General features: G+C 41.6%; 1 long non-coding RNA gene across 4 annotated transcripts in view; it reads left to right on the forward strand.

Annotated features, from left to right (window-relative positions):
• Positions 1-20,000, forward strand: part of LOC123514625 — a 122,646-nt gene that overhangs the window by 73,459 nt on the left and 29,187 nt on the right. For 2 of the 4 annotated variants that reach the window (XR_006677650.1, XR_006677653.1), the window contains exon 3: positions 15,815-15,874. This is a non-coding gene — a long non-coding RNA (uncharacterized LOC123514625). Of the gene's footprint in view, positions 1-1,018; positions 1,104-1,222; positions 1,293-15,814; positions 15,875-20,000 lie in introns of those variants that run through there. The other 2 variants (XR_006677652.1, XR_006677651.1) reach the window with 2 other exon arrangements.

Here is a 20,000-nt window from a genome sequence, read left to right on the forward strand (position 1 = left end):
AGTTTCTTTGTGGCGAGATTGCAGTGGCGTGGATTATGTAAACGATGATAGTGGCCTGGCAAGACACCCGACACGCTCCATTAGCCTAGTGAGCTGGGATACTGCCGCCGCCGCTGCCACCACCACCATCACCACCACCACTGTTTAATTATTGACGTTACTGTTATTGGTGGTGGTGATGGTGTTGGTGGTGCAGTTGTTATTGTTCTTCTTTATCTAGTTGTTATTCTTACTGTTGTTATTGTTATTATTATTTTTTATATCATTATTACCTCTCATTATCATTGTAGGTGAATAATTGTGACAGTCAACAGTATTATCACTATTAGTATTCTTGTTATATTATCAGTAGCTTGTAGGAGTTAGTAATAGTAGTGTTGGGGGTGATAATAGCAGAGGTGATGGTGTGTGTGTGTGTGTGTGTGTGTGTGTGTGTGTGTGTGTGTGTGTGTGTGTGTGTGTGTGTGTGTGTGTCTGTATGTAAAACTTTCCCCTCACACTTTCATGTTCCAGTTTTATCCCCTTTCGCCACAACGCAGTACAGTTTAGTCGGTTTGTCTTGCTTGTATAGATGTGGTTGTCTTCTGTATGCTCTGTGTGTGTGTGTGTGTGTGTGTGTGTGTGTGTGTGTGTGTGTGTGTGTGTGTGTGTGTGTGTATGCATGAACGTTTCAGGTTTACCGCACACACACTCACATACAAATAAACGCACACACAAACGTAATGGCTATTGTACAAGCGCACTGAGGCACCTCTGAACGCACGAACACACACACACACACACACACACACACACACACACACACACACACACACACACACACACACACACACACACCGCACACAAAAGCTAACGGTGTCACTCTTCTGGACGTCCTTGCTCCCCCCCTCAGCACCACCTCCCCACTTGACCCCCAACCCTTCGCTGACCCGGTCACAACCCACTTCTCTCCTTCCCTCCCTCCCTCCTGGCCTGGCTCCCTCCCTGCCTGCCTCCTACCCCGTCAGAAGCCTTCGTGCGAGCGTGTTGTGTTACATCTGCGCCCCGACATCACCCCTTCAGTCCCGTCTAAGACACAGGGCCGTGAGAGGCGTTTGTGGCAGGTATAGGTAGCGCTGGCGAGGGTGTGGCACTGGTGGGGAGGGCAGTGTGGCGGTGCGGTGGGTCTGATGGTGGTGATGTAGTGAAGTAGTGGCGTAGCGGGGCATTTAGTCACTTGACAGGCGTGAGTCCATGGGGTGGTGGTGAAGGAATCGTGGAGGCGAGGCGTGCCAGTACTGGGAATGTTCTGGGTGAGGACGTGCTGGTATGGGAGCAGTGCATGGCTTGAGGTTAGGGAGTTCTGTGGTGCAGTAGGCTGTTTGGAAGGCTGGCTGTCTGAGGCGTGATGCGTTGGGAAAGCCTCCTGAGGGATAGGGAGGGGCGTTGCTAAGCTGAGGAGGGTGTGGGTGTTACCGTGAGTTAAAAAATGTCATTGGGTTGGACTTCCCATGATATTTGCAATTTGTTTGTTAGCCCGTCCTGGCGTGGGTGTTTCGTCCCTGGTGAGTGCTGCGGAGTGTCGCCACCCTCACACTGCACCCCGAGGACCTGAGTGCGCTGCTAGGCCTCTGTACTGCCTGGAGAGGGTGAATAGTCCCGTACTTGACTGGATATCGTGACAACTAACACTTTTCTCTGTCGTTTAGGTAAATACGAGTAATACATGGAGTCTAGCTTTCCCTTGCCAGTGAATAGGGTCGTACTTGACTTGATATCTTGAGTACCATTAGCTTTGCGTCGTTTGAATTCTAGAAACCATAAGGAGTTTTGTTTTCCTTTGTGTTTGTTCCGATCCAGTCAGTGACCAAGGGGATCGAGGCGGTGTGTTGCGGTCAAATGATTTCCTTTCCCTCTGTTTATTGCCCTGAAGGAAGTTTTCTCGGTCCATTTAGTTGCCCCGAGCTGCGTCTCCTCCCGCCGGCGGTACGCTTGTAGGTGTACGCCACGTCCTGCTGCGGTGGCCACTCAGACGCCGAGACCTTGGTGTGGGGATGGCCAGGCCGCTTTAGAATGAAGCCCTGTAGTTGTTACTGTGTGTGTGTGTGTGTGTGTGTGTGTGTGTGTGTGTGTGTGTGTGTGTGTGTGTGTGTGTGTGTGTGTTTAGTTTACAAGGCCGTGCTTCTAATAACATAAGAGTTACGCCGTGATGGCATTTCTAGAATTTCTTAGATCGAAACTTGTCTGACGGAAATTGCTCGTGTTTTTTTCTAGTGTGTATGTGTGTGTGTGTGTGTGTGTGTGTGTGTGTGTGTGTGTGTGTGTGTGTGTGTGTGTGTGTGTGTGTGTGTGTGTGTGTGTGTTTATATATGTATGAGTGTGTGCGCGTGTGTGTGTGTGTGTGTATGTATATGTATGAGTGTGTGTGTGTGTGTGTGTGTGTGTGTGTGTGTGTGTGTGTGTGTGTGTGTGTGCTTAAGACAAATCGATCGTCGTGGAGTCACACACACACACACACACACACACCCATCAGTAGGCAAATATTTCTTCCTCTTTCGATTCATTAACACGTGGAGGCGAGGCAGGAGTGGGCGTGGCGGCGTGTACAGTAGCTGCGGAAGTAGTTTTGTCATTCATCGCACACTGCCGGGAGGAGGAAGGGATCACAGGGCTATACCGTACAGCTCGTCATTACTGCACAGCCGCACTTCATTGCCTACCAGTGTACTTAGTGTGTTAGTATGTCCATTATCTGGCTTATTTACGTTATATCGGCGACCACTAGATTAATTTTTTTCTGGGGTTTTCATTCTATCTTTCCCTCTTTATCTTCTTTTTTGTTCGTTTTTACTTATATTAATTTCCATGTTTATTCTTTTCATTCATTTACGTTTTTGACAATTTATTTTTTCTCTTTACTTTTTTAATGAAAGCGATTGATTAAGCAGACTTTCTTTTTTATTCTTTTTTTTTTTTTTGTCCTCTCATTACTGCACAGACGCGCTGCATTGCCTACCAGTGTACTTAGTGTGTTAGTACGTGCGGTATCTGACTGTAATTTACGTTATATCGGCGACCACTAGGTTAATCATTTTGTAGTGTTTTCATTGTTTCTTTCCCTCTTCATTGATTTATTCATTTTTTTGCTCGTTTTACTCTTATTAATTTTCAGGTTTATTTTGTTTATTCATTTACTTATTTATCAATTTATTATTTTCTCTTTTTTTTACTTTTTTTTAATGAAAGCGATTACTTAAGTAGCCTTTTTAATTGTTTTGTCCTCTTTTTCCTATTCAGTTTTGTCCTTGGCCATTCTTCTTGACACGTGAGCATATATAAGAGTTGCAGCCAGTCACTGAAGCGTGCACGTGGCCAGTTCTTGCGTAAAACGTGCCTTACCTAAGAGTATACCCGCCCTGACAATTTTAACATTAGGAAGTAGAAGACAAAGGAAAAAAAATGTTTGCAGGTAATTAGGGTTTGCTGTTTACGTACCTGAATATAAGATAGAATTGCAGAAATACAGAGAAAGAAATGCTTGCGAGGAGTTTGGTTCTACTGTTTGGTTACCTGCTGAACCGCTACGAACATAAACTAGAAATACAGAAAGACAGGGAGAAAGAAAGATTCCAGTCTGTAATGGTTTTGCTGTTTACTCACTTCATGAACCACCCTGCGAATCACCTGAGGACACTCGTCACGTGTAAAGCAATAACACCCCATGAAACAAACCTAGCAAGTCATCAGCCACTTACGTCACCTGCAACCTTCGCCGCGTCTTACAAAATTTCCGCCGCACATCCTTTCCGCGTGACTCGCTAAAATCCGCGGCAACCGTACTCCAATTTTCCTCTGAAATGGTCAAACTGAGAAAGCTACAGTGATTTGAGCTTCCTTGTCTTAAACGGAGGCATAACAGCTGGCTTTTCTTAGTGCTGGTAATATTTAAGAGGGGAAGTTGAAGATATTTTTGCATGTGAGTTTTGTTATTTGATACTGCATTGGGGAAATTGGATATGTTTTAAACGTGAGTAGGTGAACAGTGGTATTATTATCTCGCTTCTTATTCTTTGTGAGTCCAGTTGTTCATCACGTGGAGCTAATGAATGTTCTTAGTGGAATAGATCGGAAGCTGTTTTTCCCCTTTGAAGTGTGTGTGTGTGTGTGTGTGTGTGTGTGTGTGTGTGTGTGTGTGTGTGTGTGCGTGCTTGTTTGTACATGCGTGTGTGCGTGCGTGCGTGCAGCGAGTTTGCAAGTGAATGGATTTCTTGGAGTAAAGGACACACACACACACAGAGAGAGAGAGAGAGAGAGAGAGAGAGAGAGAGAGAGAGAGAGAGAGAGAGAGAGGGAGACGAAAATCAAAGGAGCACCAACGAGATCTTATCCAAATTAGTCACTCGCTCGCCATCGAATATTTTAAAATGACTTAGTGACATTAATTAATACAATTAGTACCCGACAGGCGATGACGTGTAGCAACTGTGATATTATGTAGAGGAATATTATCATGAATAGTGATCTGAGGGAGCAGTGAAGTGGAGACTGTGCTGCAATGAAGAAGACAACTTTTAGATTCATATATGTCAAGTGTTAGGCTCGAATAGTTTTATCACAATCGACGTTCAAACCACGAAAAAAAATAATGGCTCCATAAATAAAACCAATTATATTTTTTCCCCTTCATCTCGAAAGTAAATTTAGAATATAATATTGAGCTTAAATTTAGAACTAATATTGTTTTTTTTTTTTTTTTTTTTTTACTCCTGTTATTTTTTCTTCATCGTCGAGTTTCAAGATTTCTTATCAAGATCTTTCAAACTGACAGCATTCTTTGGCCGTCCTTTGATGAATGGCCCGCTCACACACACACACACACACACACACACACACACACACACACACACACACACACACACACACACACACACACACACACACACACACACACACTGCTTCAAACTATCCATTATCCCAAAGACTTTAAATTATCGGCATATTTCGGCGTATTTTTAACCAACGAATGATCTCAGTCCTTGGAAGGCGAACGGCTGATTACCATAGTTATCCTGAAGCCAACCAGACAGAACCCTTCGGCAGGTGTGGCGCAGGTGTGGGTGGGTTTAGAATGGTATGGATCTCCTTGGTTCACCTACAGAGAGTTATTAGTGGGAATTTTTTTTAGGGGTATGGGTCAGAATTATTAGTGGCAGTTTTGAAATGCAGTGAGAGACAGGTGTAGGTCAGTGTGAGGCCGCAGGTGAGGACAGGTAGTGTGACCCTTGAGTCTCAGCTTACTACCTCCCACTTACTTACTTCTTCTCCTGCTCCTCACCCTCACCTCTCACCCCTTCCCTTTCCCCTCTCCCTGACCTCTCTTTCTTTCTCTCTCTCTCTCTCTCTACCTCCCTCTCTCCCTCAGCAACACTCAAGTCTCATCCCGCTCCCTTCCTCTTTCCATCCAATTTATCTCTTTTTCCTTTTCCTCTTTTTTATAGTGTTCGTCCATTTCCTCTTCTCTGTATAGATTTAAATTTTTCTCCTTTTTTTTCTTTCTTTCTCTCTTCATTTAATATTGAATCATTTTCTTTTCGTCCTTTTTTTCACCTCCTTCGCTGTTCCTTTTCTTCTTCCTCACCTGGTTAGCCTTGATGATCACTTTTCCCGTTAGATGGCGTTTGATAAGACTCTGCATCTCTCTCTCTCTCTCTCTCTCTCTCTCTCTCTCTCTCTCTCTCTCTCTCTCTCTCTCTCTCTCTCTCTCTCTCTCTCTCTCTCTCTCTCTCTCTCTCTCTCTCTCTCTCTCTCTCTCTCTCTCTCTCTCTCTCTCTCTCTCTCTCTCCTCTTCATTCTCTCTCCTTTCCACGAGTCCTTTCCTTTCTCGTCCATTCCTTCCCTGTCCGTTTATCCGCCTGCCTTTCTATCCTTACTGTATTTCTTTGTTTTATGTTTCCTTTTATGTCCTTTCATGCTTTCATTACTTTCCCTTTCTATGCACGGTAATATTTTTCCTTTTCTTTGTTTCTTAATGTTTTTGTTCTTTTTCTATTCCGTTTTTCCTGATCCTCCTCCTCCTCCTCCTCCTCCTCCTCCTCCTCCTCCTCCTCCTCCTCCTCCTCCTCCTCCACTCGTGTTCCAAAGCCAATAAGGTTCAAAAGCCTTGGTATTGATTGATAAACTGATGAATTGATTGTTTTTCTTTATCTATTAATTTGTCTTCTTTATGTAACTTTTCGTTTGCTTACATTTATATATTTTTTTTTTTCATTCTCTCTCTCTCTCTCTCTCTCTCTCTCTCTCTCTCTCTCTCTCTCTCTCTCTCTCTCTCTCTCTCTCTCTCTCTCTCTCTCTCTCTCTCTCTGTCTTGCTCTTGAATTGAATAATCGCTCATTAAGTTCAAGAGTTCACGAGGAAGAAAATGTTGTGTAAATGCTGTTTGGGCAGGGAAGTGTGTAAGTTTAATGACACACACACAAACACCCACACACACACACACACACACACACACACACACACACACACACACACACACACACACACACACACACACACACACACACACACACACACACACACACACACACTTGTTTTTCTTTTTCTTTTTTTTTATTTCATCGCACAATTGTACCGCATGTTTAGTGTTCCTTTGTGTTAATGCTTTATACTTTTATTTCTTACGTATGTTTTCGTTTATTTTCATGTTAGTATAGATTAACGAATTATTAGTTATTGTTTCTGCTATCATTATTGTTATTACCACACACACACACCGCGTAGTGTAGTGGTTAGCACGCTCGACTCACAATCGAGAGGACCGGGTTCGAGTCCCGGCGCGGCGAGGCAAATGGGCAAGCCTCTTAATGTGTGGCCCCTGTTCACCTAGCAGTAAATAGGTACGGGATGTAACTCGAGGGGTTGTGGCCTCGCTTTCCCGGTGTGTGGAGTGTGTTGTGGTCTCAGTCCTACCCGAAGACCGGTCTATGAGCTCTGAGCTCGCTCCGTAATGGGGAAGACTGGCTGGGTGACCAGCAGACGACCGTGGTGGTGGTGAATTACACACACACACACACACACTCTCTCTCTCTCTCTCTCACCTGTCCCTGTCCCTTCCTTACCTGAGTGCGGGGCCTCTTGTTCTCCCTCTAAGCAAGGTCACAGCTGGAGGGGAGGGGAGGGAGAGGGGGAGGGGGTGTTGTGCCTAAAGGGGATTTTTCCTCTTTAAATAGAATATGTTCGCTTGGTACCTGATTTTTTTCTCTCCTCTCGACAGCTTGATTCCCTCACATGTTTGGTTATTGTCTTGTTTGTTGCTTGCTGTCTATTTTTGTTGTGATGTTCTTTTTTTTTACGTAATTGCTTATTTTCTGTTTGTTTGTCTTACTACTACTACTACTATTACTACGACTACTACTACTACTACTACTACTACTACTACTACTACTACTACATACCATCATTACAACATGCAGTCACTTACATTACCACCACCACTACCATCACTATCACCACCACCACCACCCGCAGCACCTCGGTAGCCGTGTTGCCACCTGGCGGGGCTGTAAGTAGGCCAGTCCCGTTGCGGTGCCTCTGCTCACTTGTCCTTGGCGCGGGTCCCGTTAGGCCGTGACCCTCCCATTTGACCCCTGACCCACCCCCTCCCCTTGCTTCATCCTCGATTGTGGCATGTTGTGGGGGAGGGGAAGAGCAAGCGCTAAACTGCTCAAGGGGGGAAGAGGAGGTGAAGCAGGAGGACTTGGTGGTGGGGGAGGGAAGAAAGCGAGTCACGAAGCTGTTGTTCCGTGCGTGAGCGGCATGAGGAATTGTCTCCATCTTAGGCAAGCAACAGAGGCGCGAGGGAGACGAGTGACACCTTTGGCAGACAGAGGTATACAGTCGCGGCCATAGGTTGTGTTCTGCTTCCACTCCATGACCAATCGAAGGTTTGAACGTAGCTGTGTCGTGAGGAGAGGAGTTCGAGGTATCGGCGAGATGGTTACGATTCATCATGGCAAAGATGCAGGACACAGTTTACGTCAGCGATGCATGATAGAGATACTCGCTACTGTGGTGAGGAAGGGAACGGTAGGCAGAGATGTGTGAGGGAACCAACAACTTTCTTTTTATCAGCCATCTTTTTTTTTTTCCTGACACACGCTTCTATGGTGAGGAAGGCCACGGTTAGGATTAATGAGGGAACTGGTGACTTTTTTTTATCAGTCATTCTTTTTCGTATTTATTTTTGTCGTGGGTTTAAAGGAAAGTGTCGGGAGGAGGAGGAGGAGGAGGAGGAGAAGTAGAAGGATGATAGTGAAGGTGAATTGTGACGAGGAGACGTGAGGGAAATCAGGACTTTCTTTTTTTTTATCAACCTACATTCTTTCAAGTGATTCAGGATATTGTGGACAACATTGTAAGGAAGGAAGAGAAAGAGAAAGAGGAGGAGGAGAAGGGTGCTAGTGAAGGTGAATGGTGGCAAGGAGACGTGGAGTAACTGGGAACTTTCTTTTTTGATCATGTTTCTTTTTCTGAGAGCCAGAGGATGATGTAGAGAAGGACAGCACAGAGAGAGAGAGAGGAAAAAGAGTAAGAAAGAGTACGAGGGTGCTGGTGAAGGTGACAGGCAGGGTGAGTGGTGGCAAGGATACGTGGAGCTAAGGACTTTCTATTTCACTAATCTATTGATATTTCTGCAAGGGCTTGAGGATGTTGTGGAGAGGGAGCGTGTAAAGAGCGAGGGTGAGAAGGAGAAGGAGTGAAGGAGGATGGCGGTGAAGGTGAATGCCGGCAAGGAGATATGAGGAAAATGAGGACTTTCTTTTCTATTAACCTATCATTATTTTTCCAAGGGCGTCAGGATGCTGTGGAGAGGGACAGTGCAAAGAGCGAGGAGGAGAAGGAGGAGGAGGAGGTTGCCGGTGAAGGTGATAGGCAAGGTGAATGGTAGTTAGGATGAAAGTGAAACTACATACGTGGGGTGAGGGCGGCGAGGCTGGCGGTGGTGTCGGCACGCCGGGAATGCGGACGCGAGAGTAGCAGCCAGCCAGCTTGCCAGCCAGCCAGCGCTTGGAGACCGACTGAGGACGTCTGGCCCGCGAAAGTTCAAGAAGCAGAAAAATACAAAGATGGAGACGGACGGGGAAGTAAAGAAACCAGAAACCAGAGAAACATTAGCTTTTGAGGGACATTGATCTGGGAGGGAGTAAGTGTATTTTAAGAGGCTCCTCCTTCTCTGCCTTGATAGAATTTAAGAAGCATAGTATAAAGACAACGGATGGGGAAGTAAAAGAACCAGAAAGGAATTAACTTTAGAAGGACATGCATTATTTTCAGGGAGTTAAGGTAGTGATCTCAGTAGGGTAGTGTGAGGCAAGGATAGAAGGTACAGGAGGAAGAGAAGGAGGCGAGGGCGTGAATGAGGCAGCGGTACCGTGACCAGGAAAAAGGAAGAGATGAGGAAGTGGTGGAGGATTTTATATAGGATGAGAGGGGACACACACACACACACACACACACACACACACACACACACACACACACACACACACACACACACACACACACACACACAACAGAAAACGGGTAATGGAAGGCAGGCAGTTTCTCCATGACAGCTTCAGGAGAGAGGGAAGTTCTGTGGGACAAGCGAAAGAGCGGGAGGGAAGCTTCACTAGAGTTTAATTACATGACCTTAAGAAAGAGTGTCTTGCTGATTTCTTTATGTATTATGGATAAAACTGCTGTATGCTGCAACATTTGGCCATTAGTTGTCTCTATTCTTGTTTGCTTAGGAATGTTTTGGTGAATTACACATCAAGACCTTGTGTATTTGTTCTTAAAAATAAATCCATGGGAAGTTACATTGAGTTTTTTTTTTTTATTTATGTTCTCAATCTCAATTCACCAGCATCACTATTCTATTGCGCCGCCACCACAGAAGCTTCCTGTGATGTAAGCTCGAAAGAAATGCTTGAGTTAGTCTAGTGTAACTTTTCTGATGAGCGTTCTTCAGGGTACATCAGTGTTCATTACTCGTACTTCTTGAACACGTGAAAAAAGCCACACATGACATCAGAGAAAAGGGAAAATAAACCCCCTAAGTTGCAACTCTTCCCAAGAAAAGGAGGTAAATTTATTGTTAATTTTTTTAGATTTGTGTCTTTGACCCTATAAATCTGGCAGTTCCTTGTGTCCTTATATGAACTGCGATTTGATAGTTTAATTAGGTTTTTATGAATGTTCTTTGAAACCGAGTATATTAAGTTTTGCTCACAGAATCCTCTACTCAAACATCTATAGTTTCACAGTTCTGGCGTACAAAGGATTTACTTTAATAAGAGTCAAAAGAGCTTACGGAAAATATTGGCTAGTGGCTCTTGTACTGTTCCTTTTCTTGGTGTTGTATTGTAATGCGCGGAAATGCTTACTAGAGTGACTATTATTACAGAGACCTTTACTTCCTTATATATGTCTCCATCTTCCTTCCCGTTTAATGTTGTTGCTTCTGGTGGTGTGATGTGAAGAGCGAACATGTTTTTTGGAGGTACTGTGGTGTGTGTGTGTGTGTGTGTGTGTGTGTGTGTGTGTGTGTGTGTGTGTGTGTACTTCCTTATAAACCCTATTCACTTCCTTTCCTGTCTTAGTCTTATTCCTGCAGACAGCCACTCAATTATTTCTGTGTCTTTATCTATAATTGATTTTCGTGAAGGAGTTTATAAATAATTCTCTTTATTAATGGTTTCTTCACTTATAATTATGTACCTGTTTCTCCTGTTTCTCCTCTTCCCGCTGTCCTTCTGTAGCAGGCCACCCTTTGACGAGCTTACTGACTTAGGTGTCGGCTAATTGTCTCCTTAGTTTAGATTTTGTATGTTCCTTTCGCTTTCTCTTTTCCTGAAGGCGACTGTGAGTATTAAGTATTCTCTCTCTCTCTCTCTCTCTCTCTCTCTCTCTCTCTCTCTCTCTCTCTCTCTCTCTCTCTCTCTCTCTCTCTCTTCTTCTTCTTCTTCTTCTTCTTCTTCTTCTTCCTCTTCCGTCTTCTTCTTCTTCTTCTTCTTCTTCTTCTTCTTCTTCTTCTTCTTCTTCTTCTTCTTCTTCTTCTTCTTCTTCTTCTTCTTCTTCTTCTTCTTCTTCTTCTTCCTCCTCCTCCTCCTCCTCCTCCTCCTCCTCCTCCTCTTCTTCTTCTTCTTCTTCTTCTTCTTCTTCTTCGTCTTCGTCTTCTTCTTCTTCCTTTTCTTCTTTTTCTTTCTTTCTTCTTTTATCTTTCTCGTCTCTCCGCCGCATCCTTATCATTGATGTCAAGATGGAGTTCAGTGCCTCAGTGTCATCTTCGTCAACACTTATTGCCTGGAACCTGTTCGTTGTTCCAGATGAAAATCAGTTTTGTTTTCTTTTGTCCTTCTGAACCGGTTTGCTTCCTGTGAACTGACTTGCTTCTCTCTGTTCTGGAATCAAGTGTTGTACCGAATGTTGGTTCGTAGCCCGCCACTCTGTCCCAGGCCTATGCGCGGCGGCTGTCAGTGCTAATGAAAGGATGGGTATTATTTGGTATGAGATGACCTGGTGTGATTCTACTGAGTGAGAATAAAAACTTCAAGCACTGGTAGTTTTTCTTTTTATTGTGCCATCATTGTCTTTGCTCTCCACGGTGCCTTTCAAAATTAAACTGGACTTGCATTACCACATGATTCATCCTTTGTGTGCTTTGTGTGCCAGAAAAGTTTTCCTACAATCCCCCACAATTTTTAGATATATATTTTTTTATTCCTATTTTTCCTTCAATATTCTGCTAACTGTTGTAAGCGTACACGATAAAAACTTTTCTTTTTTCCTGTGTTCATTAAGGTCTTTTTTTTAAAGTTCTGAATGTTAACAAAAGGCAACCACGGCAGGAAAGTTGTTAATCTTGCGAATAAAGCAAAGAGTTAAGCAACTATTATAGCACGCTGGTATTATGAAGCATTTTTATTATTGTTGCATCATAATTTCCTGTTAAGTTTGCTTATACGTATATTTATTTATTTCCTGTGCATTTTCTTATGTATGTTATGGCACACTTTTTTCTTCATTTTTTATACCTATTTATTTATACTCATTCCTTTACGTTTTTTTTTTCCTTTTACATATTATGTTCCTCTCCCTTACGATCCGAGCCGTAGTCTTTACAATAACCATAACAAAAACTTTTCTAATTTTGCATAATTCTTTTGGTCATTTCCTTTTGGGGGAGATTGACCTATTTTTCACATATGTAGTGTTGAGTTTCACCGCTACTCCTCTTACACGAAAATTAACAATAATGATAAACTACACACACGGAGAGGAACCCTGCCACTAAAACTTGAAGGATACACCAATAGCAGGTCCCACATTATCTTAATCTGACGCGTTGTGACATCCATGCAGGTTAAATAAAGCACATGAAGGCTTCTAACCATCCCGTGATAGGAGGCATGACATGGTATGGTGGTGAGTGACAGACCGGAGCGTATACTCTCTCTCTCTCTCTCTCTCTCTCTCTCTCTCTCTCTCTCTCTCTCTCTCTCTCTCTCTCTCTCTCTCTCTCTCTCTCTCTCTCTCTCTGCTTTAATAGTTACATTTATTCTATATCATTTTCATCTCCCATTGTTCATTTCTTATTTTACATATCACCAGTACTCCTATTTAAGAAGCTGAAATGTGTGTGTGTGTGTGTGTGTGTGTGTGTGTGTGTGTGTGTGTGTTGGAGAGAGACACGCTGGAGCCAGAAAGTTAAGGCAGGCGCCATAAGTTGGCTCACCTCCAAAGAAGACATGGCAGTAACGGTAAAGAGGATTTGCATTTACATCATCCACGGACACTCCTGAGATGCGTGCAGTTAGGAATCCGAGCCTCATTATACGCTCCTGGAGACACACACACATATAATAATCATTACTTTTTTTTTCCTGATGACTTCTTTCAGCTTATTTTTTTATGTTCGTGTGATTAGTTAACCTTAGCAGTTGACTCTTATCTTCCCTATTGATGTTGGAATACACTTGGATAGGAGTAAATATGTGTCCTTAATAAGTTTCACGTGTACCATTTCTGTTCCTGTGTGTGAAAATAGGGGGTCTTACGAATGGAAACATGCGCTATTACTACCAATATCCGAACTTCATGCAGTCACTAAGATCATTTTCGTTTAAGTAAGAGAGGCTGCAGCAAAGAACAAAAAGCCCACTGATGCTGTTAGTCGTGAAAACAGAGTGAATAAATAGTAGATGGATAACTAGATATTATTTTAATCACTTCATTACATATAATATTATTGTAACCTTCATACCATAAAGTCATATATATATAAACACTTTGTCCTATTACTTCTTACAGTTATAAAGCTGTACTGGGAGTTTTCAGGATGGTCTCACGATTCTAGTGATACTGCAACAAGAATTCTGCATCATTGACAGCAGAAGCACACATGGAAATCCGAAGATCAGAAGACAGTCCTGATGAAAGAATGAGGTGTTTGAGATTATGAATTTGGTTTGTCAGGAGACGTGAGGGAATGGAGGAAGTTTTACATGCCCTGCCTTTCAATACGACTGTTTGTGTTTTATTTGACAAGGGTTTTGGAGGAAGGATGAAGGCATGAACAGGAAAGGACAGTAGTGAAGGCAAGAATTACTGTCAGGGAATGCTGGTAAAAGAGAAATGGAAAGGATAAAGGTAAATGAATGAAGGAAAGGAGAGAAAAAAAAAGGTAATGAAAAGAAAATTTGATAACTCGTAAAGTGAGGAAAAATAAGTTAAAAGTATTTGGTTTAGTTTTGTTTTCCCTTGCTATCTTAATCTTAGGTTTTAATGATCCGGGTACGAATGTGAGAGAGAGAGAGAGAGAGAGAGAGAGAGAGAGAGAACGTTAAGTGAGTGAGGTTATAAAAGACTGCCACTTTCGTACTGATCTTTTTATCGTTAGTGTCAACACCTCATTTAGATTTTACGCAATTTTCTCCTTTATTTTTTTTTTAATCGTGGTACTAATAGTGGTGGTGGTGGTGGTGGTGGTGTTGGCGACTATGACGGTGTTGATGGGAGGGATAGGCTGGTAGTGAAAGTGATGGTGGTTGGTGTGTGATGATGAAGGTGATGGTAGTGGTGGTGGCGGTGGTGGTGACGATGATGGCAGTGGTGGTGGTAGTGATGGTGATGGTGGTGGAAATACAACAGGGGCAAACTGGCACCATCGCTGAAGTGAAAGTTGGAGTGATGTAACTTCAGTCCTCCCTGCTCCTCCTCTTCCTCCTCCTCCTCCTCCTCCTCCTCCTCAGCCGACCTGCAGCCTCCCTTTTGACTATCACTTTTTTCAATCCTTCTTTTTTTTCATTATTGTTGGTGCTGCTTTATTGTTTTGTTCATTTCCATCTCCATGTATCGGCAACTCATTTCCCTTCTCTGATTTACGATGCGAGATTTTCATTGGTGTAATATTTCTTTTTATATACATTGCTGCTTCATTTTTATGTTATGCCTTATCTTTTACATGCAAAACTAGGTAGACAGCTTGATAGACAGACAAAATAGACATAAAGTTTGATAGATAGAATTGCAGTACATGAGGTAATATTGTTTCTGCATATTTTCCTTTAAATGTCATGTTTGATGATTATGTCAGGCTAGATTAAGTTAAAATTTGGGTTTGATTAAGTTAAGTTTGATCATTTCTCCCTAAATGAATATACTTTCGGATCAGGATAGGTTGGACAAATTAAGTTAGATAAGGTTAGATCACGTTAGGTCAAGTTAGATTAGGTTTTGGTTAGTTTCATTATTTTCTGTAAGCTTACCCCTAAAATTTGACATTCAAGCTCATCATTACATTAGGTTCGTTGTTTGTTTCCTTGTTTGCAGCTTCGGCGTGTTTCTTGCCGTACAGGGAGTTTCAAATTGGCGTATGTTAACCTTTTCCCGGCACCTTGAATCCCTCTCTCCGTGGCCTGTTCTAAGCCAGTTTTTGGTCTCGACCACTAGAGTTTCCTGGTCTGTTCGTCCTATTTTGTTTTCTTTCTCCCTTATTTCTCTTGGTTTCTCTTTCTCTTTCAACTTTCTCTGTCCTGCTCTGTTTGTTCGGTTGTTTGTTATTTTGTTTTAATGCTCTGTTCTATCTTATCACCTTATTCGTATCTTTTAAACATCAGTGTAGCCTCCGTCTCATCTTTTACCAGTCTGTCTCATTCTGTGTCTATCTTGCAGTATTGTTTTTTTTCTGATCTGCTTTTGTTTCCCAGTCTTCAGCATAGTAGCATAGCCTTATATCTATCTCATTTTATCTTTCTGTCTCATTTTGTATCATTTTCAGACTTACCTACTCTACTCAACTCTAGATATCGGCAGGATCTTATTTCTAATGTTATCTTCCTATCTATCATTCTGCCCTATTCTGTATCTACCTAACATTATTTTTGTCTTCCCGACCTAGCCTGTCACTCTCCCTCATCCTTTGGTACCAGCTGGGCCTCCTTTCTACCTGACATACTCACCTTAAGTCACTTGCTTCGTGCCATAGGTCTCTGCCTACCTGTTCTGCTCTGGCTCCACCTTTACCTGACGTGCATACTTCCTCTCTCCTCCTCCCCACTATACCCTCTCTCCGTCCCTCCCTCTCTCAAACTTTCTGTGCTACACGGCCTCCCTGCTCAAAACTCGTTAGACATGGTAATTTGAACAAGAGCCACGGTTACTTCCTGCCGCCACTGGATTACCACCATCGCGGCTAACTACCACTTCCGCATGCACTATTTTATTCTTTGGGCTCCAGCTGACCCACTCACCAATGATTTCCTGGCTCTACTAAACTAGATCTTTCCTCCTGCAGATCCCACACGTCACCTGCCGCCCCTCCTACGTGGTCCCTGTTGACGGCACGTCTTTCCAGGTAAGGCGGCACCACTTGGTGAAGCGGGGGGGAGCTGGGCAGGGCAGGGCAGGGATCGGGCGGGGCGAGGAAGCGGCTGCTGTGGAATGCTTTTCTCCCGCTGCTGAGGGAGACGCGGTGCTGCATTCCTGGGGACGCCATCCTCGCCTTGACTGACCAAAATGGCACCCGCCCACTGACACCCACGGCACGACACACACACACACACACACACACACACACACACACACACACACACACACACACACACACACACACACACGTAAACATCGTTATCAAGACGAGTTTTCACAATCCGTTAATGAATGATCTCTGAAATAACACCTGGATAGTTTTTCATTCTAAAACAAGAAGATTTTCGTCACCATAACTTTCATGTTTAGATTGATGTAACATTTTATTAATCAAAATATTGATAATATAGTCTTCAATTATAATTTGCTACGTTCATTAATCAGTCAAATAAACTTCGTGGTCCTTTATGCAAGTATGCTTTTCAAAAGGAGAAATTTTTTTTTTTAAACTCTTTTGCTGCCATGCCTTCTTAGAATCAATGACATGGTCTGCTTTGTATTTCAGATCACTGAGTCATCGAACTGTTCTTATCTATGAATCTGTGTGCTTTCTATTTTTGGCTTAGTATATCACCAAAACTCACTCAAAGGTAAGATGCTGTTGCGGTTAAGTCTAGGACACAGTGAGGTGCCAGACAGATTATTTATGAGTGTAATTCTGTCAAGATATACCATTCATTGGTTATGGCGTCTCCTCGAGCTTACGTCAATGTTGTGGTGAAAGTTTCGAAACACAGTACCGAGTAATCCACCTTTTAGTTCTTGTGGCGATAAATTTGGTGAAGTGATAAACATTTACTATTGCTCAAGTGAAGTAGGAAATGTTAAACTGTTATCATCTATCAGTCAAATTATTGAATGTAGTAATGAGTTCAAAGTCAATCCGGTGAAGCACTTACAAGAATCATATCTCAGAGTCGGCAAGGTTTTCTCTCTCTCTCTCTCTCTCTCTCTCTCTCTCTCTCTCTCTCTCTCTCTGATAATATCACGTGTCTGTCGCTCCTCCTCCTTCCAAACTCGCATCCTCCGCACGTTTCTCCTTTTCTCTCTTCAATAGCTTGCTTGTCTTCTTTTTTTCCTACCATCGCAGTCGAGCCACGCATGCGCAGAGAGGTTGCTTTCTAGGGTCGCTTCGTGGGTCCTGTCAGTCGTTCATTGCCAAAGGGGAAGGAGAAATGAGTATTCAGAAATTTGGCTTTATGTGTCAGTCAGAAGTTTAATCAAGCAACGTCCTTCATTCTGCTAAACGCTTTGTCTCTGTTTATATTGTTGGTGTTTGTATTGTTGGCGTTTGTATTGTTGGTGTTTATATTTTTGATGTTGTGAGAATAGATGTTACGTCGTGAGAACAGCTTATATAAGAGCAAATGTTGAAAGTTTTACGTACATAATGTTCTTGCATTCTTGGCTGCTGAGAGAGAGAGAGAGAGAGAGACCGCAATAACTGTTGACTGAGATGAGAATGATTTGTAGTTTTTCTTAGTAAAAACTTTTCATCCTTCGTACTTCTTTACTGCAAATAAGACAAGTCAAACATTGCACACATATTTTTACGAGAGGGGGAAAAGCTTGCTAATTATTGTTACCTGGAAGAAAGAAAAGAACAAAAGGAAAAGAAAAAATAGCAGTAACAATATGATCAGTTGAGTTATTGTTATCATCATTATTATTTTTATTATTATTATTATTATTATTATTATTATTATTATTATTATTATTATTATCTTTATCTTTATTATCATTATTATTATTATTATTATTATTATTATTATTGTTATTTTTATTTATTATTATTATTATTATTATTATTATTATTATTATTATTATTATTATTATTATTGTTATTATGAAATATTATTTATTATTATTATTATTATTATTATTATTATTATTATTATTATTATTATTATTATTATTATTATTATTATTTTATTATTATTATTATTATTATTATTATTATTATTATTATTATTATTATTATTATTGTTATTAATTGTAGTAGTAGTAATAACAATGCTAGTAGTATTAGTAATAGTATTAATAGTAGAAGTAGTAGTAATAGTAGTAGTAGTAGTAGTAGTAGTAGTAGTGTAGTAGGTAGTAGTAGTAGTGGTGGTGTGTTGTTGTTGTTGTTGTTGTTGTTGTTGTGCTAATGATAACAATAAGAACAACAACAGTAATGATAATAATAATAATAATAATAATAATAATAATAATAATAATAATAATAATAATAATAAGGTTAGTAATAGTAATAATAATAATAATAATAATAATAATAATAATAATAATAATAATAATAATAATAATAATAATAATAGTAATCATAATAACATTAATGATGATAATGATTATAATAATAATAACAACAACAACAGCAGCAGCAGCAGCAATAGAAACACTTACCACCACCACCACCACCACCACCACCAGCGCTGCCATAATAACGGTGCACGCGGTGTCTTCATCACGTTAGGTCAAGGTAAACTCGCCTTCCTTAGGTAACGATGACCCACCTGCCTACATACTCTTCCCTTACACCTGCTGCCTGTTTACCTTCACACCTGCCGCCCCTGTGCATACCTATTCTTCCTCCTTACCTACTTACCTATCTATTTATTAGCCTTCCTCACTTATTTGCTTACCTAACTCACCTGTCCCTACTCTCCGTCTCTCTCTCTTGCATATTCTTCATCCTTACCCACTTATTTACCTGTTTGATGGCTTTCCTCCTTGCCTACGTGCGTGCTTACCTTATCTCACTTGCCTATCTACTTAATCAGGTATTTGTACACATTTGCTCACTTCTTGACTCGATGATTGCAAGCACACATTTTTCTTCGACCTACGAGACAAGATGTGATTTGTCATGTATATTCTCTTTCTGTCTCTGTCTCTTCTCTCATCTTGGCCGTCAGAAGAGGAGGGACAGAGATGAGAAAAGATGGGAATTAAGGAGAATGTAAATAAAGGAAAGTAGGAAGGGGAAAGAAGGGGAGATAGATAATATAAGGGAAAAGAAGGAAGAGGAGACAGATAGTGATACGGGATGAGCAGGAAGAAAAAAACTGAAGGGAGGGAGAAAAGGAGGAAAATGAGGAAGAAGGAAAAGAAAGGGAATGGCAAAAGGGACTAGAATGGTTTAGGGAAGTTACGCTTTCGTTGGGCGCGAGTAGCAGGAGTGAGGAGAGACTCAAATGTTTTCTCTCTCAACACCATCATTATTTTTACTTTCTTCTACCTTTATCTCTTTTTTAGCTCTTCATTTTATTCTATTATTCTTTTACGTTTTTCTTCTTTTTTTTCTAGCAAGGGCGCGATGCTTTCTTTAGTTATTTTATATGTCTCTGCTAACGATGCCATTTCTTTTTCATTGTTTCCTGTCTTACCTACTGCTGCTTCTCCTTGCTCGCCGTTCATGAGAGTAATGGACCAGCTGAACCAACGTCACCTGCACTACCTTAGCTCGGCACCACGTGTAGAGGCGTCCTTCACTTTCTCATAACTCTGACAAAACAGACATGAATCCTTAACGTTTTGGACTTTCATCAAAACTACTTCCAAAGGCCCGAGATGATTGCTCAAGTTTTCGTAATGTTTTCCTATCGATGATGTCAAATCCTTTTTAAACTATTACTAGAATCATGACAAACATCCTTAACACTAATAATGTTTACAATGAGGGTTCTCATTAGTGTTTCTCCAACTGATAATGAAGAATGCATGTTAAATCATCCTTGAAATTACGAAAGCATCCTTGAAAGCCTCCATAACATCCACCAGTGCCTCGTAAATACAAGTGATAAAGCATCGAAACACTTGACAATACAATTTCTTAATCTCTCAGGTGCATTTATCACCATTATGAAACAGCTAGCACTCACTACCCTATTAAGTGACAATATACTGACCATTACTTAACTAACATCTACATTGCAAATATACAAATACGTACTCTGCAGACCTAACTTGTTTTCCCTGCCGCGTTTGCCAACACAACTATTGCTACATGCATAATATATATACAAAAAAAGCGAAAAAAATACCTCACA

Source organism: Portunus trituberculatus, chromosome 38 (assembly GCF_017591435.1).
Source record: "Portunus trituberculatus isolate SZX2019 chromosome 38, ASM1759143v1, whole genome shotgun sequence".
In the NCBI taxonomy this organism is placed as follows: Eukaryota; Metazoa; Arthropoda; class Malacostraca; order Decapoda; family Portunidae; genus Portunus; species Portunus trituberculatus.